This window comes from Muntiacus reevesi, chromosome 3, assembly GCF_963930625.1.
Source record: "Muntiacus reevesi chromosome 3, mMunRee1.1, whole genome shotgun sequence".
Lineage (NCBI taxonomy): Eukaryota > Metazoa > Chordata > Mammalia > Artiodactyla > Cervidae > Muntiacus > Muntiacus reevesi.
Genome location: NC_089251.1, coordinates 254,715,782 through 254,741,332, shown reverse-complemented (window position 1 = coordinate 254,741,332; position 25,551 = coordinate 254,715,782). Strand labels below are relative to the sequence as shown.

The 25,551-nt window shown below is 39.4% G+C and overlaps 1 protein-coding gene across 2 annotated transcripts in view; it reads left to right on the top strand.

Annotated features, from left to right (window-relative positions):
- The window catches only part of CERKL (ceramide kinase like), a 128,836-nt gene that overhangs the window by 2,582 nt on the left and 100,703 nt on the right, over positions 1-25,551 (top strand). The window lies entirely within an intron of this gene.

Genomic DNA, 25,551 nt, shown 5'->3' with positions numbered 1-25,551 from the left:
GGCTGTTCCAGGAAAGGGTAGGGGTGGGGTTGGATCGCTGCTGGGCATTATCATCATAGGAAATGTTTGCAAGACCGTTCAGTTTAAACCTCATAATGCCTTAGTGGTTGTTTCTTTTCTTTTCTTTTTTTTTTCTTTTTAATAGACTTAATTTTTAGAGCAGTTTTAGGTTCAGGGCAAAATTAAGCAGAAGGTATATATACCCTCTGCTCCCCACAATGCATAGCCTACCCCATTATAAGTATTTCCCACTAAGGTCGTACCTTTTCCCACCAAGGTTGTATTTTTGCTAAATCTGATGAATCTACATTGACATCATTATCATCCAGAGTCCATAGTTTACATTAGGGTTCACTCAGTGTTCTGCATTCTCTGGGTTTTGCCTTATTTATAATGACATGTGGTAGAATTCTTCAGAAAATGAGAACTGTGAAAAAAAAAAATATATGTGTGTGTGTATGTGTTTATATACACACACAGACAATACAATGTATATAAATATATTTATATATATTTGAGATTTATTATGGTAAAATATGAAATTGATTATGGCTTCCCTGGTGTCTCAGACAGTAAAGAATGCACCTGCAATACAGGAGACCAGGGTTCAATTCCTGGGTCAGGAAGATCCCCTGGAGAAGGGAATGGCTACCCACTCCAGTATTCTTGCATGGAAAATTCCATGGATAGAGGAGCCTGGTGGGCTACAGTCCATGGGGTTGCAAAGAATTGAACATGATTGATTGACTAACACATGCATTGTAGGAATTGAAGATTATGGAGGCTGAGATATGCTGTTCTTTGCCATCTGCAAAGTTCAGACCCAGGAAAACTGGTTGTATAATTCAGACCAAATTGGAATCCCTGAGCTGATGGTGTAGCCCCTAGAGATTGGACCTACCTGGAGAAGAGGGAGGATGATCAGAAAATCTGTTTTGTTTACTCTCAGCGCTTTGAAGAGTGCCTGACATATAAACATTTGTTACATGAATGAATTTAACTAGTCTCATGAACTTTAGCTTTGCCCATTGCATTGTAATCTGATTACTACATTGCTACTTAATAACTTTTCATCACCTGTAGCAATATCCCCCACCCCTTTTGTTAAAGCATTAGAACTCTGTTTACAAAAACATTCTTTAGCTAACTGGGCCCACTTCTGCACTGTGAGCATCATGGTCAGATGCTCAGCTGTAGGATGGAAAAGAAAGCAATCTATGACTAGGGCATGGATTGACCAGGCTGTCACATCTGTAATACAAACTGTATACACAAAAGGGCATCATCTGCTCAGAAAACTTCATTATTGCTCGCACTGGTGCCTAAATGATCTTTCTATCGGAATCTCTAATTATGGTCGTTCTACTTATGGAATCATGCGTTTATTCATGTTAATTACCAAGTTAGCTGTCTGTGCCCTAGGGTAGTGTGAAATCCTGAAGAAATGGAAGAGGGGTCAGGTGAGGATTTTCAGGTCAAATGAGAAAGGTCAGGCGTGTCTGGGTCACAAGACTCTATAGGCAGAGCAGGCCACAGTGTTAGCCCCCGGCATGGTACCCGGGGCCAGGCGTAAGGTGTCAAAAATTTGAGAGCTCAGAAAGGGAATGTGGGCAAATGCCATGGACCAATATGTGTGTTTTGTCAATTTGGTCCTTAGCTTATCTTGTTACTGGATCAGATATTTTCAGAGTTCAGCATTTTCAAAATGATTGCTGATGGCCTGTGGGCATGATTCTAAATCTCAGTTTGCTAGGGACAAACTTCTAGCAATATGTGTTTACCAAAGTGGTAAACTTCTATTTGAAATGTTAGATAGAAGCAGAAAGTGCAAGCATTTTTGTGCATCCTCAATGCAGGATCTGCTTACTATACTGTAAGATTTGGTTATGAGGTTTCTCATAAAGGAAAATCTACTCTGAGGGAGAGTTAGCAGTCGGTAGGATTAGACTATATGAAGCTCATATATACATATATATGAAGTACATATATATGAAGCTCATATGAAGTACACTTCAGAATGATCAACTTACGGATCTCTATGACCAGAATGCCACATGCCCACAAGTCTTTCTCTGCTGTCTCACATTGGGCACCTTTATCATTTACTAATGAGTAGCACCTTGAATGATGAAGAACACCATAGGATATTCTAAGGCTCTCTACCCCAGCTGTCTGCAGTTTCCCGTCTGGTGAAGGAAAGGTTTCAGGAGTGAGCACCAAGGGACCTGAGGTCCTGTCTGCACCTAAGGGTGAAACTGACTCAAGGCAAATCATTTAACCCCTTTAAATGACAGTTTATTCAACTGCAAAATGAAGTATTTGCATTATATGATCTCCAAGAATCGTCAACTCTGAAGTTGCATTTTATAGAAAACATCCGTTTTTATACGCTTTTGATGTTAGGACATGGTAATAAATCTGAGTAAGGCTTCAATGATCAACTTCCTGGCATGTGTGGAGTGTATTTTACAACAAAGCTTCATAGCCCTAATGAATTTCTAATTGAAATAACTACGTGGAAAATATGGGCCAAGTTTCTTGCTCCCCTTCCCTGGGCTTCAAGGCCAGGTAATGAGAGGTGGACTGTTACCTCAGCACAGATTCTGTCTTTGGAAAGAAAGAAACCATTTTCTGATAGAAAATCATGGGTCAAGGCTAGTCTTAAGCAGATTTTTCATGATGGACAAAAGGACTAGCTTATCCTTTCTTCAACTTCATTTCCTGTACCCTCTTACTAAATTCCTGGGCAAGGATCTTACAATATGCTTGATTATCATGAAAATATTATGTTTTAAATATTTTAAAAAAATACAATGAAGGTTTCAAATCTTAATTATGGTTTACAATTCTCTTGTTATTCTTTGACTTACTACCTCACATTACACCATTTCATGTTGTGTTTTTTCAAAGGGTTGTTCCTACCATGCCCGTGAGCTCAGCTGAATTAGAGAAATAACCAGGAAATCTGAAAAGGATGGGCTTCAAAATAAGATCTTGGAAGTGTTTCTTTTTTTGAGGGAGCTAATGATTTTCTCATGCTTTAAGTTTACATAAACATTTATTTGTTAGAAACTTTTCAAGATGCAAGGTAATGTGGAAAAATGTGAAAATGAGAAAAACCCAATCAATTTTAAAACAACAAGAGTTAGTGATTACTGGGACTTAGCAGAGCTGGGTCCATTCTGAGTATTAATCTGCCTAAGCCGTTTGGGAACAGATGTACGTGAAACAGATCCTGGGCTTCTGTTGTGTACATCCAAAGTGAGACATCTGTTGGTGAACCGTTGGTCAGGAATAATGGAAGTAGGGGTTAAACCCCAAAATGACCCATTACTCACGTAAATTATTAAAGGACTAATTACTCAGTAAAGCACAGTGCTTTGATTCATCAGTCTACATGCGAAGAAGAAAAAAATCTTCTTTAAAAAAATTATTAGTGTGTTCCTAAGCTGCCAAAATGGAAGGAATTTTTAAAAGATGGGTGTGAAAAATCAAGCTTACCAAGGAACTGCATATAATGTTTATGAAGTTTTTAAATGCTTTGACAGTCCTGTTAACCTATTGTGTAAATACTGTATAAGGCACATGTTGTAAAAATACTTAGCTTTTACTTAATGTACATTAGTCCACACAGAAAAACAAAATATAGAATGAATCTCTAAGTATGGCTGTTCTGTTAAAATTTCTGTGCCCATTGAATGCTCTGTATCTACACTGTCAAATACGGTCACCACCTGCCCCTGTGACTACTGAGCACTCAAAATATGGCTACTGTGACTGAGGAACTGAATTTTAAATTTTATTTAATTTTAATAAATTTAATAGCCACATGCAGCTAGTGGTGATCAGATTTTAAAACATAGCTCTAAGACATAGACATATGAAGTTGAAAACATTTATTACTTTGATTCCCAGGCATGGGTTTTCATCTTTATTTTTATAGTAGGTATAGTTTTCAAGTAATCTCAACACAGAACTGAATTACCATCCAATCTGAACTGCTGATTTAAAGATAGATCTCTGAGTCCAGAGATTCCCAAATGGCAGAACCTTTTAACATATTTTGTGACCCCCAAAGCATGCTTTTATTCGTTATTATGACTTAATGGGCTGATAAAGTTTTGTCTGTAAAAACCATTGTCTTATTGCTCATGTCATGATTTACTTAAACTAAAATTTGGCAAGCAATTGGTTTCTTACTGTAAGGCTGGTAGGTTTGAAACAGCCATCCCAGCCTGTGTACACTGACCCCGTGAAAGTCTGCATCCTAGTGCTGTTTCTAAATATACCACAGCCATGTGGCACCATATGAAGACAAGCACTTAAAAGAAATTTCTCTATTTTTGTGTCCCCTTCCTCTCACTTCTCCTCCACGAGGGGGTATTTAGGGTCACAAGTGACACAGAAATATGCTCCTAGAAGTGGTACTTGCATTGAAGGCAAGGGATGTACAAACTGAAAATGGGGATGGACTGGATCAAGGTCAGTAAACCAGAGAGGTTGAGTCATATGGGATCTGCCAGAGTGGGAGGACCTAAAGTGAATTGCAGGAGTATGAACATGATGGAGCTAAAGAATCAAAGAGGCATGGCAGTAAATAATAGGGATCGACAGATGGCGTGGGTACCCAGGAAGGTGCTGCTGCCTAGACTGGGCGTTTCTGTGATCTCTGTAATTTGGGAAGGTGAACCATCTTTGTTCAAAGGGCCAGGGATGTAGAAGATGTGATTCACTGTGATCTAAATGCTAGAATACTTACTGTGAATCTTATCCCTAATCCTGCCGAGTTCATTACTTGACTAGGTTATTTGATTACATTTCAAATGTTGACAAGTCTACAAGCATCATCAAAGTCCTCAACATAGTCCTCTCTAATTCCTTCCATGTGAATTTTGGAAGTACTGTGCCCGTGATGGGGCTAGTGTGTGCTGGGCCAGTGAGTTCTGGTCATGTATGTGGTGAGCAAAGGGAAGGGGCTCTTGGTAGCCATGGCTCTTTATATGCTCTTGTGTTTTCCAAAGTCAGTATGTATTGAGATAAGAGAGGAAGGAGGGAGGGAAGTGAAATTTGAGGGAAATTAAACCTTCTGCTGACTTTTGGCATGTAAACCAGAAGTCGAAGACCCTCAGGGTAATGGATAACAGAATCCAGAGACAGGGAGGCAGGCAAACAAGTGGACAGGTATGGATATGTTAAAAAACAGTTGATATAGTGCTATGGACTTATGCTAAGCCTACAGCTAAGTCTTAAATAATGTACCAGCTGCCAGTAGGGAGTTCCTATATACATTCCAAGATTTTCATAAGGAACAATGTTCTGGAAACTACCACTGTTGCTCTGGATCCATGTCCAGTGTTTGTTTGAAAATGTGTGCATGCTCAGTCATGTCTGGCTCTTTGTGACCTATGGACTGTAGCCTGCCAGGCTTCTCTGACCGTGGGTTTCTCCCCGCAAGAATTCTGGAATGGGTAACCATTTCCTCCTCCAGGGGATCTTCCCGACCAAGGGTTCAAACCCACATCTCCTGCATTGCAGGAGGACTCTTTACCGCTGAAAATAGTGAATGTTTAGTCCTGTGTGAAGTGTATTGTCTTGTTTAATCTTCCCAACAACACTGCGTAGTTCAGATAGGATTTTTATTTCTAGGAGCCAGAGATGACCTTTCTTGCCCAAGGCCATGCTGGTGATGGAGTTTCTGGGATTCCAGGCCAGGCAGCCTGACTCCAGAGTCCACACTGTACCCAGGAGGTTATGCTGCTTCCTCAGTTCAGTAGGAAAGAGTTCTCCCTAACCCCTTCAAGAGTCTATGTGATGTCAGAGTAAGTGGGTAGCATCATGGTTCAAACCAAAATAACAAGCCTTAATACGACAAGAGTATCTGATTTTTTCAGGCCTTCATGACAGTTCTCCCGTAGAGAGCCTATTCTGTTGCTCTCACCACTTGTAATTCCTAAGTAAATGACCAAATGAAAGTTTTTAAAGTCCAATATTTTTATTATGGAAAACATCAAACATAGCCAGATGTAGAAAGAATAATATAGTAAGCCTTCATGTTCAATCCAGTGAGGGTGAGGCTCAATGTGACATGTTCTTGAGTTTAAATGGTTTTCAAGGTCAGTCTTGTTCCACTTATGCCCTAACCACTTCCCTCCTTTGCTTGGAATAGGTGGGAGCAATTCCTAGATATCATATAATTACTTCTATAGATATCTTATATTTATCTCTAGAAGATTAGGATTACAAAAGCATGGAATACAATATAATACACAGTATAGTCACTATTCCAATATAAAATGATCCCGTGTCCTTAAAAATACTAGTGGAGGTGATGGAATTCCAGTTGAGCTATTTCAGATCCTGAAAGACGATGCTGTGGAAGTGTTGCACTCAATATGCCAGCAAATCTGGAAAACTCAGCAGTGGCCACAGGACTGGAAAAAGTCAGTTTTCATTCCAATCCCAAAGAAAGGCAATCCCAAAGAATGCTCAAACTACCACACAATTGCACTCATCTCACATGTTAGTAAAGTAATGCTTAAAATTCTCCAAGCCAGGCTTCAGTGATATGTGAAGCGTAAATTTCCAGATGTTCAAGTTGGTTTTAGAAAAGGCAGAGGAACCAGAGATCAAATTGCCAACATCTGCTGGATCATCGAAAAAGCAAGAGAGTTTCGGAAAAACATCCATTTCTGCTTTATTGACTATGCCAAAGCCTTTGACTATGTGGATCACAATAAACTGTGGAAAATTCTGAAAGAGATGGGAATACCAGACCACCTGACCTGCCTCTTGAGAAACATGTATGCAGGTCAGGAAGCAACAGTTAGAACTGGACATGGACCAACAGACTGATTCCAAATAGGACAAGGAGTATGTCAAGGCTGTATATTGTCACCCTGCTTATTTAACTTATATGCAGAGTACATCATGAGAAATGCTGGGCTGGATGAAGCAGAAGCTGGAATCAAGATTGCTGGGAGAAATATCAATAACCTCAGATATGCAGATGACACTACCCTTATGGCAGAAAGTGAAGAAGAATTAAAGAGCCTCTTGATGAAAGTGAAAGAGGAGAGTGAAGAAGTTGGCTTAAAGCTCAACATTCAGAAAACTAAGATCATGGCATCTGGTCCCATCACTTCATGGCAAATAGATGGGGAAACAGAGAAAACAACGGCTGACTATTTTTCTGGGTTCCAAAATCAGTGCAGATGGTGATTGCAGCCATGAAATTAAAAGATGCTTACTCCTTGGAAGGAAAGTTATGACCAACCTAGACAGCATATTAAAAAGCAGAGACATTACTTTTCCAGCAAAGGTCCATCTAGTCAAGACTATGGTTTTTCCAGTAGTCATGTATGGATGTGAGAGTTGGACTATAAAGAAAGTTGAGCACTGAAGAGTTGATGCTTTTAAACTGTGGTGTTGGAGAAGACTCTAGAGAGTCCCTTGGACTGCAAGCAGATCCAACCAGTCCATCCTAAAGGAAATCAGTCCTGGGTGTTCATTGGAAGGAGTGATGTTGAAACTGAAACTCCAATATTTTGGCCACCTGATGTGAAGAGCTGACTCATTTGAAAAGACCCCGATGCTGGGAAAGATGGAGGGCAGGAGGAGAAGGGAGCAACAGAGGATGAGATGGTTGGATGGCATCACTGACTCGATGGACATGGGTTTGGGTGGACTCCGGGAGTTGGTGATGGACAGGAAGGCCTGGTGTGCTGTGGTTCATGGGGTCCAAAGAGTCGGACACGACTGAGCAACTGAACTGACTAACTTAAATATACAGTTAGTGTTCATTGTCTTCTATTGTTTCTCTTTCCTTTTTCTAAATCTAAATCAACATTTAAATAAGATCCATGTTGCAGTTGGTTGCTGTGTCTTTATATCTTTGATTCCACAGATTCCTCTCCCTTTTAAATTTTTTTCCTTGCTAGTTATTTTCTGGGCAAACTCGGCTGTCTGGACTGTAGTTTTTCCACAGGAAAATGAAAGGTTCATTGGGGGGTCAACTGTCTGTGAAAGATAAAAGGGGCAGGAAGCATGTTGGGAGGGATAACCTCCAATCTGTGATACTAGTTTGACACCTGTAAGGACGGATGAAGCAGGCAGGGGCAGGGAGAACCTCAGCCTATGGTGCTTATCTGAAAAGACTGCTCATTAGCACTCCTGCCTTAGGTGGTGGTGGTATTCAGTTGCCCAGTCCCATCTGACTCATTGCGACCTCATGCACTGCAGCTCTTCACCATTTCCTGAAGTTTGCCCAAGTTCGTGTCCATTGCATTGGTGATGTCTCCTAGCCATCTCATCCCCTGATGCCCCCTCCTCCTCCTGACTTCAGTCTGTCGCAGCATCAGAGACTTTTCCAGTGAGTCAGCTGTTAGCATCAGATGACCAGAATACTGGAGCTTCAGCTTTGGCATCAGTCCTTCCAGTGAATATTCAGGGTTGATCTCCCGTAAGGTTGACTGGTTGGATCTCCTTGCAGTGCAAGGGACTTTCAGGAGTCTTCTCCAACACCACAGCTTGAAGGCATCAATTCTTTGGTACTCTGCCTTCTTTCCAGTACAGCTCTCACAACCACACGTGATCACTGGGAAGAGCATAGCCTTGAGTATACGGACCTTTGTTGGCAGGGTAATGTTTCTGTTTTTCAGTACACTGTCTAGGTTTTGTCATAATTTCCCTGCCAAGGAGCAAATGTCTTCTATTTCATGGCTGCAGTCACCATCCACATTTTAGAGTGTGGTGATTTCAGAGTGCAAGAAGAGGAAATCTGACACTACTTCCACCTTTCCCCCCTCTATTTGCCATGCAGTAATGGGGCTGGATGCCATGATCTTAGTTTTTTTCATATTTGGTTTTAAGGTGACTCTTTCACTCTCCTCCTCATCAAGAGGCCCTTTAGTTCCTCTTCGCTTTCTGCCATTAGGTGGTATCATCTGCATATCTGAGGGTGTTGTTTCTCCATTCTGTCTTGACTCCAGCTTCTAACTTATTTAGCCCGGCATTTCTCGTGGTGTACTCAGCATGTAGGTTAAACCAGCAGGATGACAGCAGACGTCCTGTTGTACCTCTTCTCAATCTTGAACCAATCAGTTGTTCCACTCCTGCCTTAGGTAGAAGTGCCCAAATAGTGTGTTCAGTCATAGGCTGGGGGCTGCCTGAGAAGAGTGAAGTTCAGGTGGGTCCTAAAGGTACCAATAGCTGGAGGTTGTTGCCTAACTGCATTCATTGCAGCAGAAAAGCAAGTTTTTTCTTAAAGGGAAAAATCACAGCAGCCACTGTGACCAATTAGGTTTATTATTATCATTATGAACTCAGTTATTTAAATATATTTCAATTCATAGCAGTGACTCTTCTTACTAATGCTCAAATTGCCCCAATTCTATATTTTTGGACCAATGGGAACCACTTCACGCTGGTTTTTGAGATCTTTTGACATTTTCTTAGATGCCTCTGTTAGCTCCCTTGCTTTCTGAAATGGCAATATATTCCAGGCCCATCTTGAACATTTCATGCCTATCATCAAGGATGCCTGATTTCTTACACTGAGTTATGGTATTTAGAGATCACAATTTGAGTCCCAGGTGTGCTCATTGCTAGTACTTTCCTTATATGGTCTTATTTCCTAGGCTTTTCTGAAAGCAGAGCTAGGAAGTATGACTTTTTTCCCCCTAAAGAATAGATGCACTATGGAATTATGGTGGTATCTCTAGTAAAAGTTCAAGACTAAAGGTTTTTATTTCTCTCTGTGTTCCTACCCTTAAAATTCTGTGTTCTAACTGCAATAATATCATTACTGCTTTGCAATAAATGCACATCACAGAATAATAACACCAGCGCTACCGTCAGCAATGTAATTAATGAGAGCCAGCTATTTAAGATCATTCTGTAATAATTTTGTTTTTGTTGCTTTTAGGGACATACCACTTAGAGTACATGCTGGGCTTAGTCACTCAGTCGTGTCTGACTCTTTGCAACCCCATGGACTGTAGCCCCCCAGGTACCACTGTCCATGGGATTCTCCAGGCAAGAATACTGGAGTGGGTTGCCATGTCCTCCTCCAGGGGATCTGCCTAACCTGGGGACTGAACCCAGGCCTCCCACATTGCAGGTGGATTCTTTACCGTCTGAGCCACCAGGGAAGCCCAAGAATACTGGAGTGGGTAGCCTGTCCCTTCTCCAGGGGATCTTCCTGATCCAGGATTGACCCAGGGTGTCCTGCATTATAGGTAGATTCTTTACCAGGGAAGCCCAGAGTATGTGCTATGTGTAGTCAGATTATTATGATTTTTTAATGGCTCTGTATTTGATAATCTTATTTATTTTTGGTTGTCCTGGGTCCTTGTCGCTGTGTGCGGGTTTTCTGTTGTTGCAGTGGATGGGGCTACTCTCTAATTGTGATGTGCGGGCTTCTCATTGAAGCGGTTTCTCTTGTTGTGGAGCGTGGGCTTTAGGGCACGTGGGCTTCAGTAGTTGCCTCTTGGTATGTGGGATCTTCCTATAGTCCAGGGAGTGAACCTGTGTCCCCACTGGCAGGCAGATTTTTAACTACTGGACCAGGAGGGAAATTCCCAAATGACTATATTCTAAAGACAGTTGGAATCAGTCCTATCTGTGATGTTATATTTCCAACTCAATATGCAGAATTATTTGTTTCATTTTTGCTTTTAGTTTTGGGCATTGCTCTTTTTAATCCTATTTTGTAATTATGTAAAATACATGGTTCCAAAGTCAAATCCACTAAACAAGCTACAATGGGAAGTACAATTTTTGTCTGTGTCCCTTCTACCCTTTTCCTTCCTTCCTATTATTGGTAAGCCTTTTAAATTTTTTGTTTTATTCCTGGATAAGCAAACATGTACATATATTCTTTTACTTACCTCACCCTACCCATCTTCTTAAGTGCAATGTAGTGTACCATGCATGTATGCTTTTTTTCCCCTTTGATTTCTTTTTGAATTAACAGTATTCCCAATATATCACTTGATAGAGGTGTGTAGTGAGAGTCCTCATTTCCTTTTGTATCTGCACAATAATCTGTTGTGTGCTTTAATTTACTAAACCTTCTCTCTGTTGAAGAACTTGGGTGGTTTCCAGTCATTTTTGCTATTGTGAATAGTGGTATAATTAAAAACTTATCATGTCTTTGTTTGAAATGTATTTTTTTGTTTAAATGTATTTTTGGAATAAATTCCTAGAAATGGGACTGTTGACTCAAAGAATAAATACCTTCTATGATTTTTTAACGTGTGTTAAGTCGCTTCAGTCATGTCTGACTCTTTGTGACGCTATGGACTCCAGGTTCCTCTGTCCATGGGATCCTCCAGTAGGAATACTGAAGTAGGTTGCCATGCCCTCCTCCAGGGCATCTTCCTGACCCAGGGATCGAACCCATGGGTTTCTTATGTCTCCTGCATTGGCCAGTGTGTTCTTTACCACTAGCGCCACCTGAGAAGTCTTTTTTTTTTTTTTTTTTTTTTTTTAATAAACTGACATTTAGATCAGTTTTCATTTCACAGCAAAATAAGTGAAATGTATAGAGGTTTCCCATCTACTTCCTTCCTATATAATTTTGCTAAGTATTTCCAAGTCCTGTGAGAAAGATTGTGTTACTTTGCTTTTCTATCATCATTGTATGACATGTATCATCATATGAGGGTACCTGTTTCTGTGCAGTTTCTTCAAAAGATATATTGTCAGACCTTGTTTTAAAGAAACAATCTGAGATAAGAAATGGTATCTCATCATACTTTTAATTTTTATTTTTCTCATAAAATCATTCATGTTTTTAGCTTATTTCTTCTAACATTAGGGAGCAACTATCGTGTGCTAGGTGTCTGATAGATATCAGGGATGCTACGATCAATTTGTCACAATTTTTGCTTTAAAGTGTTCACAATCTGCAAGGAGGCTTATCAGCAAAATAACTAGGTGATCTGTTTTATGTGCACCTGAAGTATTACTTACAGGGCATTATAAAGAACCACGGAAGTGTAGCTAAAGGGGAAAATCATTTCATTTGAGTGGGCAGAGGAGGACGTAGGGGAAAGCTGCAGAGAGATGTGAGGGCAAACTTAAATGTGGGCCTGGAAACATGAGTAGGAGTTGGCAATACAAAAGGATAAGGAAACCATTATAGGAAAATAACATTTTGGAAAAGTTTGGAAAGAATGCTTTGACCTACATGGAAAATAAAGCCATGGCCTGTAGAGAGAGAGTATGTTCATGGGGGAGAGGACAGTGCTTTGTGTAAGTCAGTAGCTTACATAGCACCGTGAGTGTCACGCCAGGATATTGGCGTCTTACCCTGAAGGTTGAGTCAGGGGCGGCAAAGACAAAGTGTCAGAGGATTTTAAGTTTTTGTTTTTTAAGTAGGTGAAATTGGGTTTTAGGAAGACAGCCATAGGGGTAGGATGGGTCATAAATGGGGGTAGGATGGATTTAGATTGATTTCAGTGGCTAGTCCACCAACAGATCCAAGAGGAGGTGTGTATGTGGCAGGGAGAAAGGAGAGGTGAGGTCAGGTGCAAAGGGGGTATTGGCAAAGATAGAATGTAGACGGTCTGGGGTTTGAGGGAAAAGGAAGGCACGGTGGTGATGCTGAGATTTTAAGCTTGGACAGTGGAATGCATCTTGGACACAGCTAAAATTGCTTTTTGTTTTGCTGATCTAAGAATTATCCCACTCGAAATGTATTCTACCAAGCATCAGGTATGCTAGGGACTAGCAAAATGTCCAAACAGAAGGGAAACAGAAACCTTGAACAAAGACATACACTGGAGAAATTGCTCCTGAAGGATTATAAATTGGACTCTAGCAAGTTTAAGATCTGTGCTTTCCATGAGCCTCAGGCTCTCTTTTTTCTGTGCCATTTCTTATTAGGTTGGAGCTACTTGGAAAAAAATAGTTGAAAGCTATTTTCAGAAAACATTTTTCATTAAATATTGGTAAATAAAGTTATGATCTTTGTACAACTGTAATATTTAGTATTATTGAAATATTAAAAAAATCAGTGAAATGATTTTAAATGTCAATTTTTATATGTATAAAAACTGCTTCTGTATCATTTTAAACTAAAAAGATCCATTTATATCATGAAATCTTTAATACAAATAATATTTGTTCCAAATTAAACTTCTAAGCTTGGTAAATGTTACAGGCACATAATTCAAAGTAGTTTCTAGTGCCCATCTGTGCAGGAAGAGTAAGATCAATAAAATTGAACAACTGTTAGCGTATACTGGTTTCCTTATATTTTAGGCATATTTTTATGTATTGAAAGTGTAAAGGCAAGGTAGTATATATTTTGTTCTGGTTTTCATTATACAGATGCATACTTGTTACAGTTAACATCTTGGTGGCTTTTTGAAATCCCATTCATAGCCCACTTATTTTGGATAATATTTAAATATTTTAGGGTTTCCCAAGTGGCTCAAAAGGTAAAGAATCTGCCTGCAATGCAGGAGACCTGGGTTTGATCCCTGGATTGGAAAGACCCCCTGGAGAAGGGAATGGCAATCCACTCTAGTATTCTTGCCTGGAAAATTCCACTGACAGAGGTGCCTGGTGGGCTATAGTCCATGGGGTTGCAAAGAGTCGGACATAACTGAGTGACGTGCGCACACACACACCAAATACTTTAAATAATGTGGATACATTTTTGTCATGAAATTTGATTTATAATATGTTCTTATTTTAAAAGTAGAAATATGTTCTTCTCAAAAATCACTATTTCCATTTCTTTGAATTAGAGTTTTTCATATTTGGGGGACAAAAATGTCTTGATACCCTAGCTTCTGAAAGGAAGACAAATCTGTCGTTTTCAAGGTTGTTTGTTTTACACTGGGAGCAAACCTACTCTTTTAATGAATTTCATGTCATGGAAACATCTTCTGGGGGAACCTGTGCATGTGGGCCAAATCACTTCAGTCCTGTCCGATTCTTTGTGATCCCTTGGATTCCTGCCAGGCTCCTCTGTCTATGGGATACTAAGCAAGTATTGCTATTAGCTTCTAAAATAACTATCTTCATTATTCTAGGGTAAACTGAAGAAAAGTCATGTTAGAGGCTTGTATAAAGACTTCCATCTTCTTATTTGGTTAATATTCTGTCTTTATGTGAATCTCAACAAAATCAGTTAAATAGAAACTCTGAAAATTCAAGATAATGTGTATCATGTTCATTTACTGTTGAACAATACTATGCCCTGGATGTAAACTTCTAATTTTATATTTTCACCTTAATGAAAGTGCTGGTCATTGCTGCTGCCACTGATGCTCTTTTGTCTGCACATACTGTTGCAACATCATGTGTTGTGCATTTGATACGGATATTACCATATTGCCATAAGGAGCTGCTATTATTTTAGACACCAACTGATTCCACGATAGTGTCAGATTTCTTTAACATATGCTTATGTTTTTGTACAAATGACCCCAAGAAACATCTGCTAGTTTTGTGGTGGTATCTACTGTTTCTTTTTCAGAAGTTGACCTGTCAGTCACTTTCTAATGTGAAATTTACAGTATTTCATTAGAGTAAGCTCACTTTCTGGTGATGTTAATTAAAAAACATGTGGGCTCAGCTTTATGACATAATTCAGAAATAAATTGAACTGCCTGTGTACATTAGTTTAAAAATCTCTTTTCATGATTGTGTCATTGATACTTTAAAGACGTGCCCTTTTAGTGGGTCTTTTAGCATCCAAAATGTGAGGTCCCAAATTGCTTTCTAATGGTTCTGAAATACGTTTTCTAATTTTACAAAAGTGTGTAGTAGTTGTGGTGTGTCATTGGTCAATTCATATCCTTTGCTAATCTTCAATGAATGTGTAAGGGCAGACAAAGGCAAAGGAAATGAAGGTTCAATATAGTTGTGAAATCTTTCCTCTAGGAGACTGGAAAAACTTGAGAGAACATAAGCCACTGATTCTGTTACAGGTGGTACCCCCTCTTCTACTTGCCTTGGTATGACCTTGACTAAAACAATGGTCAGAGCTTCTCATTGTCTGGCATTTTCTTTCCTGCTTTCTTCTCTGTTTTCTCAAATGTCTTTCTCAAGACATAGCAACTTATTCAAAGAAAGCAATATGATCATGTATTTATGATAAACTTGGAACAAAACAAAATGAAAAACAAAATTGTCTTTGAATAGCAATATTTGTCCATGTTTTCCAGTGGAAAATATATAGATTTTCCCAACTCCATTGTATCAGAGGACATGATCTATAAAATTTTGTATTACCTACATACTTGATCCCAACTCTAAACCTAATAAAATAAATATACATGAGGTTTAGTTCTTAATCTTGCTCACGTCAAGATAGTAGCACAAGCTTATTTTATTTTCTGCTTGTCTGCTTTCTGTGTATCAGCTGTTGGGCTCTGAACGTGTCATCATTTATATCTCCATGCTCATTCAGTAGCCCTTGCTGCTCTTCAGTTCTTTCTTTATCCCTTGGGTGACTTACATCATTGGATAGCCTTCTGTCCCCTGCTTGTCATCTCTCGGCTGAGACTGAGCTGAGGCCCTTGCCAGGTACCTTTGGCGCTCAACGTGCTGGGATTCAGCTTTGGCCTCGAAGCTGTCTGTGTGCCTTCCATGCCAAAACTCAATTCTGTGAAGGGTAACAGGATGACTGCAAGCTTTAGTTTCAGTGATAAAACCTGAATGAGGTTGTATTGAGTGCCTAAACAGCTTTTTCTTAGGTCTGAAATAGGAGAACTAGGAGCCTCAATGTCCCTTGAGAAAGAAAGATTTCCTTCAGCCTTCTGGGCTCAACGCTGAACCATTTAAGTGGGATTGTGGGCTGGACCCAACGAGGAGTGTATTTTCCTCAAATGGTGGTTTAGTTTTCTTCTGTGTGTGATGTGAGTAGGACTGACTTCAGGGAAGTCTCCAGTGACTTCTCTTGCCTCTTGGGGGGCAGCCCATTTACTTTGTCATGGCTTCCTACCCTTCTGCCCTATGCAAGGCACTGGAGGAGCCGTAGGGATGGGGGAAGATATTCACGAAAAGAGTTTTCAGGTACTGAGTATGTCTGGAGTCCTGTTTAAAGGACAAAGACTATTTAGCAACTGTCATTTTAGTACTTATCATTGCCTATCCTTTTCGTTGTTAGTTTTTAGTACAGAAAATTTTGCCTGTACTATCTTGGTGGAGTGGAGCAGGAAACAAAATGAAATCTATTTTCATTAACTTTGTATGGTGCCTGGTATGATATCATGAACAGGTGGGCTCATAATTGTTTACTTGATGCTCTTTTTAAGAAGTCAATTATGTCATGGGAAATTGAAGAATAGCAAAATTAATTTGTTGAAACCTTCTATAGGAAATCTTGCGTGCATGCATGTTCACTAGAGAAACATGGGGCTTCTCCCATAAAGGACAGGCTTTGTTTTGTTTTTAATAAGACACACTCTTTATAATTAAAACAAAATCCCAGTGTTAAGGGATTACTGTTGTAAATAATTGGATTTCTTTCCTTTGTTTCCCTGATCCCTATATATGAGAATAAATCTAATGGTGTCTTCGGCTAATACATATTTCCAGATTAAATAGTTCTGTTAACTACTGAATTTTAATAATGCCTCAAAGTTTACAGATGATAATATAGAAAGCAATATAACATCAGGAACTTATTTTAGATTTGGGAAAGGCAAAGATACAGAAACTAATTAAGAACAACAGAAGCTGTGGAAACTTTAAATGATATATTGATATTCACTGTAGTAAACAAAAAGAAGCTCTTTGCATAATTTTCTATAATCCTGACCTCAAAATACTAAATTTAGTATTATGTGTTGTTCCCTGGTGGCTCAGATGGTAAAAGAATCTGCCTGAAATCTGCCAGGAAACCTAGGGTTTGATCCCTGGGTTGGGAAGATCCCCTGAGAAGGGAATGGCTGCCTAGTCCAGTATTCTTGCCTGGAAAACTCCATGGACAGAGGAGCCTGGCCAGCGACAGTTCATGAGGTTGCAAAGAGTCCGACATGACTGAGCGACGAACACTTCACTTCATTTTTAATCTCAGACAAATGATTTCCTGAAATGGTATTTTAATGCCTGAAGATGTTTTAGCTTAAAAATGTTTAGGGTTAAAATGATATAGAAGAAAAAAAAATCTAAATGTCTAGTTGTTACTTTTAGAAAAATTCCTTGGATAAGCTCTGCCCCCTTTCTTTCTCTTCTCATTTTTGATTGCCACACTCCAGAGCTTTCTTCTGAGACTCTTAAGTCATGTGTGAGTAAAAGAGAGGACAAGCATTAGGGTGAGTGGTAAGAAGGGAGGGCGTTTTGCCTGAGGCAAAATCTTTTTCCATATGGGACCTTCTTAATACCCTCCCTCAGTGCCTTACATGAGAACTTGAGCTGCCAGGCCAGAGGCTGACTTGGGAGCAGCATTAGCAGAGACGGGGTGGTAGCGGGGAGGTGAGGAGGTAGATGAAGGGCCATTTTTCTGGCTGATCACTTCTGGGCTTTGGTGAACCTTTTCTTTTTTCTTTATTTTTGGCTGTACCACACAGCATGCAGAACTTCCCAGGCCAGGGATCAAACCCGTGTCCCCTGTATTAGAAGAACAGAGTCTTAACCCCTGGACCGCCAGAGAAGTCCAGAACCTTTTCAAACTGACCTGTTTCTCTACTTAATCCTGAGTCAGTCTTGACCATTAACTTTCCACGTATAGCCATACTGGGTCCTCTTCAGTTTAGAAGCTCAAGGAAGCAGTGTTTCTAGTTCCAGTACAGAGTTTTAAAGAACAAAAATATCAAGAACTTTTGAGAGATTTTCTCTTTGATCCCACAGGAAGGCAGAAGGCAAAATGAGACATATTGTAAATGATACTTTCAAATCTTGCACACGTTTCTCGGTTACCCCCATCTGTCATTTCTGGGTTGGGTTGCATCCCTTGCTTATCCTGATTGGTGGTTTAATTGCTAGGTTGTGTTGGACTCTTTGTGACCCTATGGACTGTAGCCCGCCAGGCTTTTCTGTCCATGGGATTTTCCAGCCAAGAATACTGGAGTCGGTTGCCATTTCTTTCTCCAGGGGATCTTCCCAACCCAGGGATTGAACCTGGGTCTCCTGCATTGTGGGCAAACTCTTTACCAACTGTGCCATCAGTGAAGCTATCCTGGTTAATTCCCACCTAAAATAGTTTAGTGTCCTCCTAATATAACTCTTGCTTTCAAATTAATGACAACCTAAGCTGTTATTTAGTGTTTTTTCCCTTGGCATTCAGTATTCTTCAGGGTTCACATTTGGAAATATTGGAACATAGAAGGAAAAAAGGAAAATGATTCATTTCTCTTGTTTGCTATATTTTGCTTGATGTTGTGGTGAGATACAAGGTCACACGGTTTAGAAAATTTGGAGACTCTAAAGAAGAAATTAAAACTTAGGTTAAAGAAGGATGATATATTAGTCTGTCAGGGCTGCCCTAACATAGCATCACTGATGAAGTGGTTTGAACAACAGAAATTCACTTTTTTCTTATGGTTCTGGAGGCTGGAAGTCCAAGATCAAGGTGTTTTCAGAGCTGATTTCTGGTAAGGCCTCTCTCCCTTATGGATGGACACCTTCTCACTCTGCCCTCACATGGCCTTTCCTTTGTGCACATATGGAGACAGATCGCTAATGTTTCTTTTCTTTTCTTTATATAATTAAATTTTTTTAAATTTTTAATTGAAGGTTGATTAACAATATAGTCTTGGTTTCTGCCATATATCAACATGGATCAGCCATGAGTATGCATATGTCCCCTCCCTCTTGAGCCTCCTGTCTCCCATCTCATTCCACCCCTCTTGGTTGCCATGGAGCCCAGGTGTGAGTTCCCTGAGTCATATAGCAAATTTCCACTGGCTATCTGTTTTACATATGTTAGTGTATATGTTTCCTGCTACTCTTTCCATTCATCCCACCCTCTCCTTCCTACACTGTCTCCACTGTGTCCATAAGTCTGCTCTCTATGTCTGCATCTCCACTGCTACCCTGCAAATAGGTTCATCAGTACCATCTTTCTAAATTCCATATATATGGATTAAAATACGGTATTTTTTCTGCTTTCTGACTTACTTCACTTTGTATAATAGACTCTATGTTCATCCACTTCATTAGCACTGACTCAAATGTGTTCCATTTTATGACTGATACTCCAGTGTATATATGTACCACAACTTTTTTTTTTCATTTATTTTTATTAGTTGGAGGCTAATTACTTTACAATATTGTAGTGGTTTTTGTCATACATTGACATGAATCAGTTGTGGATTTACATGTATTCCCCATCCCGATCCCCCCTCCCACCTCCCCTCTCCACCTGATTGCTCTGGGTCTTCCCAAGGCACCAGGCCCGAGCACTTGTCTCATGCATCCAGCCTGGGCTGGTGATCTGTTTCACCATAGATAATATACATGTTTCGATGCTGTTCTCTCGAAACATCCCACCCTTGCCTCTCCCACAGAGTCCAAAAGTCTGTTCTGTACATTTGTGTCTCTTTTTCTGTTTTGCATATAGGGTTATCATTACCATATTTCTAAATTCCATATATATGCGTTAGTATACTGTATTGGTCTTTATCTTCCTGGCTTACTTCACTCTGTATAATGGGCTCCAGTTTCATCCATCTCCTTAGAACTGATTCAAATGAATTCTTTTTAATAGCTGAGTAATATTCCATGGTGTATATGTACCACAGCTTCCTTATCCATTCGTCTGCTGATGGGCATCTAGGTTGCTTCCATGTCCTGGCTATTATAAACAGTGCTGCGATGAACATTGGGGTGCACGTGTCTCTTTCAGATCTGGTTTCCTCGGTGTGTATGCCCAGAAGTGGGATTGCTGGGTCATATGGCAGTTCTATTTCCAGTTTTTTAAGGAATCTCCACACTGTTCTCCATAGTGGCTGTACTAGTTTGCATTCCCACCAACAGTGTAAGAGGGTTCCCTTTTCTCCACACCCTCTCCAGCATTTATTGCTTGTAGACTTTTGGATGGCAGCTATCCTGACTGGCGGTACCACAATTTTTTTATCCATTCATCTGTTGATGGACATCTAGGTTGCATCTTTGTCCTAGTTATTGTAAATAGTGCTGCATTGAACATTGTGGTACCTGTGTCTTTCTCAGTTATGATTTTCTTAGGGTATATGCCAAGTATTGGGATTGTTGGGTCACATGGTAGTTTTATTCCTAGTTTTTAAGGAATCTCCATCCTGTCTTACATAGAAAATATGCAAGCAGCTTATGCAACTCAATAACAAAAACAACCCAATCAAAAAGTGCTTAAAGGACCTAAACAGACATTTCTCCAAAGAAGACATACAGATGGCTAATAAATACTTGAAAGGAGGCTCAACATCGGTCATTATTAGAGAAATGCAAATTAAAGTTGCATTGAGATATCACCTCATACCAGTCAGAATCAGTTTATCTGCTCAGTCATATCCAGCTCTTTGTGACCCTATGGACTGCAACACACTAGGCTTCCCTGTCCATCACCAACTCCCAGAGCTTGCTCAAACTCATGTCTGTCGAGTCAGTGATGCCATCCAATCATCTTATCCTCTGTCGTCCCCTTCTCCTCCTGCCTTCAATCTTTCCCAGCATCAGGATCTTTTCCATTGAGCCAGTTCTTCGCATCAGATGGCGAAAGTATTGGAGCTTCAGCTTCAGCATCAGTCCTTTCGGTGAATATTCAGGACTGATTTTCTTTAGGATGGACTGGTTTGATCTTCTTGCAGTCCAAGGGACTCTCAAGAGTCTTCTCCAACACCACAGTTCAAAAGCATCAATTCTTCATCACTCAGCTTTCTTTATGTGAGAGTCCAACACTCACATCCATACATGACTACTGGAAAAATCAGAATGGCCATCATCAAAAAAATCCCCAAACAGTTAATACTGGAGAGGGTGTAGTGAAAAAGGAACCCTCTTGCACTGTTGGTGGGAATGTAAATCTTCCTTTTCTTTTAAGAACACAAGTCCTATCAGACTAGAGACCACCTTTGCTCCTGTGCGCAATCGCTCAGATGTTTCTAATGCTTTGTGACCCCGTGGACTATAGCCTGCCAGGCTCCTCTGTCCATGGAATTTTCCAGGCAAGAATACTGGAATGAGTTGCCATTTCCTACTTCAGGGGATCTTCCTGACCCAGGAATTGAACCCATGTCTCTTGTGTCTGCTGCATTTTCAGGCAGACTCTTTACCGCCATCTGGGAAGCCCCTAGAGACCACCCTTATGACTTAATTTAAAGTTAATTACTCCTTAAAGGCCCAAATATAGTCACACTGGGGGGTTAGAACTTCTGCATATGAATTTTGGAGAGACAGAATTCAATCCCAAACAAGTAGATTTACTATATTACTCCTTTAGTTAAATCTTCTCCAATCCTGAAAGTGGGTTTTACCTCCCCCCCCCTCAAATTCCTGTTAACGGCAAGGTGAGGTTTTTTGGTTTGTTTCTTTTTGATTTTTATTATAATGGTTGGCTACATCGAATGATATATAACACTAGGAAATAAGAATTTCCTAAGAATAGAAGAATCAAGTGAGCTAAAACATATTAAAATGGTTTGGAATGATATATTTTTTTAATTTAAGTAGGTTTCCTTAACTCTAAATCTGTGTGAACTTGGGATATCTCATCAGTCTAAAAGAAGCCCAAATAACAATCTTAGTTATATAATAACAAGCTCAGATCTCAAAGATTGTGAAATACACTTGAGTACGCTGAGACTCATGAATTTGCTTGTCCTAAAGTTTTCTGGAAACACAATGAACTTAGAGCTTCAATTTTTTTGTCTATGACTATGAATGGTGACTGAACTGAACTGAACTGATGAATGGTGAGATATAACTGTGTCTGATCCGCAACCCCCCCTCCACCCCATTTATTAGGGTTTTATTTTAGGTTTCAGGACTGAAATCAGTGTTCACTTTGTATCTTTCTGGTAAACCTTGCCAGTAACTATTTGCATATTTGGAAGTTCTCAGGACCATCAGATTGTTGGGCAACCTTAAAAGGTCACAGAGAGAAGTGATTTGGGCCAGTATTCCTCTGCTTTATTTAAGTCTGAACAATTCATTTCTGTGGTACAGCCAGAATACTGACCTACATTTGGAAGTGCAGTGCCGCTGTATCTGTTATCTAAATCTGCTCTATAAAAGGGCAAAGCACAGAAAAGAGGTCACCATTATTAATTTCTTTGTTGTCCTGGAGTAAAGGGATTTGTCTTCGGTTTTCATTTGTTTTTGGTTAGATAGTCTGCTTCTGAGCGATAACTGAAGTAGAAACTTCACTAGGATTCCTATATGAATTTATAGGAAACATAAATCTCAGAATTATTAAGTGACCATATTGAAAAATGATATAATAACTTTGGGGCTAACATTTCTCTAAATAAGGGCTGAAATGAGTTAATTCTGTTTGGAAATATTCAAATTAGAATTAGCTTTTACTTTTGATAAATACTGCTTTAGAAAATTTCTACTGAATCTTTAAGCTTTTAATATTTCAGCCATTCTCCTAAAGTAGGCATAGAAGCGTGTTCGTACCTTGGTTTAGTAAGCCTCTGAACATGCAAAGCAACAGATGTTATACCCAGCGTAATTATATGTATCCTGGAAACACATCTTTATAGAGTGGGATTGGTCCTTGGGAAAACAAAAATTTGGCAAACAAAGGGCATTAAACTGCTGATCTCAGCAGTAATTACCTGAGAGAGATTATAATAACCTTGTATAGGTAGCAACTGCATACATATTGGAAAAATAATGTAATTCTGAAATACATTAAAAGGAAAGTGAACTTGTATCAATTTTAGCTCATCTATCCCCTTAAAGAGCAGAAATAGCCCTCATTTTTTTTTTTTTTTAAGAAAGTTCTTTAAACAACTTTTCGGAAAGTATTTCCAGGATTCCAAGTCCTAATATACTAAGGCTTTTGAGAATGTGTCTTTTTTAAATATAATGTCCATTGAAAATAGAGCATTTTAAACAAATGAACTGATCCCTGATCTTCAAGTCTCCTAGTAACTCTGAGTAAATTGGGCACTATGAGAGCACAGCTACTTGAACGAATAGTGACACCAAAGCAACGTTTCTGTAATTTTGATCTCTTCATTCCAAGGGCATCTTAAAGCACTAATAGATAAGACAAATAGATAAAAGAAATCAGAGCTCATTTAGTTTATCACAGAAGGTCTAGAATCATCTGGAGGTCAGTTTGAGAAGCACTGTATTAACGATTTCTTAAATAGTTAGTTACAAGGTTGTGGAGGTCCTTACAAAAATTTCTGAAGTTGATGGTGTCGGTTTTTGAGGTCTGAAGTTTTTAAATAAGAGTTTGTCAATAGTTGTTATCCAAACAGCAAGTTATCACCAAGATCATCGTTAGTCTTTGTCAAAACCATTGTTTGCCACAATATTTGGGCAATATTTGGGCAATATCTGATAGATTTCCCACAATATTTGGGAAAATATTTGTGCCTAGCTAGAATTAGAGTAGTAATGACATGTGAGTCAGCTGCTGGTAATTTTTTCCTTTTACTATTATTTCTTTTTTCTTCCTTTAAAAGATTTTTAAGTTAAATAATGGGAACAGATCTTATTTTTCAATGGATAAAGCCACAAAGAACAGCATTTCATTTAGGGTCACTGTAGATGCATAATTAAGTAACTAAAAAATGTTCTGTCTTGATTATGTGATGAAAGTCTAGGTAAGTCTTACTGTTATTTCTAATTTATCTTCCTAATATTGTCTTTATGCTCTCTGTTTCTGCTTTTCTCCTAATCTATTCCGTAAATTTCTTAGTAGATCCTTTTAACAAGAGAGGTGTTTCCAAGTCTGCTTTAGGGAAGGTAGTCAGGATGCCCACTGATTTTAGGAGCTACCTTTGTAAATTCAAACCAAAGCCAGAGCATTTTTGTATTCTAAGTGAGGGAAGAGGCCTACTGTAATCATTCTTTCCTAGTACCATTCTGTTGTACATGCTACTTTCATGGTTTATCTGGTGCAGGTATTTTGTGTGGTAACTGCAAGATTTGCTGAATTTGTTCAGGTAATAATAATATAATAGTAGTAAACACTTGTATGTCACACTGTATGTATCAGGAACTGTTACCAGAATTTTACATATTAACTCATTAACTCTTCACAACAATCCTCATAGGTAGGGGCTATTCTAATCCCCATTTTCTAGATGAGAAAACTGAAAAGAAAGAATTCAAGTAACTTCTCCAAGGTCACACGGGTAGTAAAAGGCAGAGCCTGGATTCCAGCCACTTTGCTAAGAGGCCGTAGCTTTTAATTGCTTATCTCTGCTGTGTGTCTTTGGGACCTTTTTCTTAACAGAACCTCAAGTGCTGCTTTTAACTTGGATTTTCAGAAAAACAGCAAAAAATCTGCTGAAGTGTGCACCCATTTTATGAGACGAACCATATCTTCTCAAAGCCTAATTATAAAGCATTTAGTAATACAACTTTAGTAACACGGTTGTTCTTTGCAAGTCCTTCTGGTCTGTAGAACAGAGAAAAAGATTGTGAGCTTTAGTCCAGTCTTCTGCCATTGACACCTGTCTTTGATAAGCCCTTCACCTCTCTGAGGATCTGCTTGGTCTTTGTACCAGGGATGCTGTCTCCTTTAACTATCACCATAAGCTGAAGATAACTTAGGATTAAGTGAGATCGAGTATCTGATTTAGTTCCTCGCTTGGCAGGCATGTCATCTCGCTTTCCATTCCCCATGTTTCTGTACTATCCTGCTTTCAATAAAAACTGGCTGCTTTCTTGCATGGTGGGTGGCACATTAATGGAATAAATGTGTAGTAAAGTCATTTGGCAAATATGTAAAGAAAAGTTTCACTACTTAGTATTAGCTTCATACTTGCTGATAGTTGGGAGGGAGCTGAGAGCTTCTGAATACAATGCTGCTACTGCTGCTAAGTCGCTTCAGTCATGTCTGACTCTGTGCGACCCCATAGACGGCAGCCCACCAGGCTCCCCTGTCCCTGGGATTCTCCAGGCAAGAACACTGGAGTGGGTTGCCATTTCCTTCTCCAATGCATGAAAGTGAAAAGTGAAAGTGAAGTCACTCAGTCGTGTCCAACTCTTCGTGACCCCATGGACTGCAGCCTACCAGGCTCCTCCATCCGCGGGATTTTCCAGGCAAGAGTACTGGAGTGGGGTGCCATTGCCTTCTCCATCTGAATAGTTCCTATCTAGTCATTCTTAGATGCTTAATAGAAGTTAATGAAGGGAAGAGTTGGAACAGAGAACTAATTTCAGGCAAATAAAAACTACAGCTTTAGGATGTTTTTTTTTTTTTTTTTTTTTTTTCTGACTATGCTTGTAGAAATTCAGCTAATAAAGAAGAGTATTTAAAAGAAAATAAAAGCACATTTTTCAGAGGGAAATTTAGTTGTAATCTCACCTTTTAATGCAGGACTGTTTTTTTAAAAAGAGGCCTATGGAACATGTGAATGAATCTGAATCTATGTAGAGAAGGTACTCTGGGTAGAAACCAGAATGATGAAACAGATGGAGTGG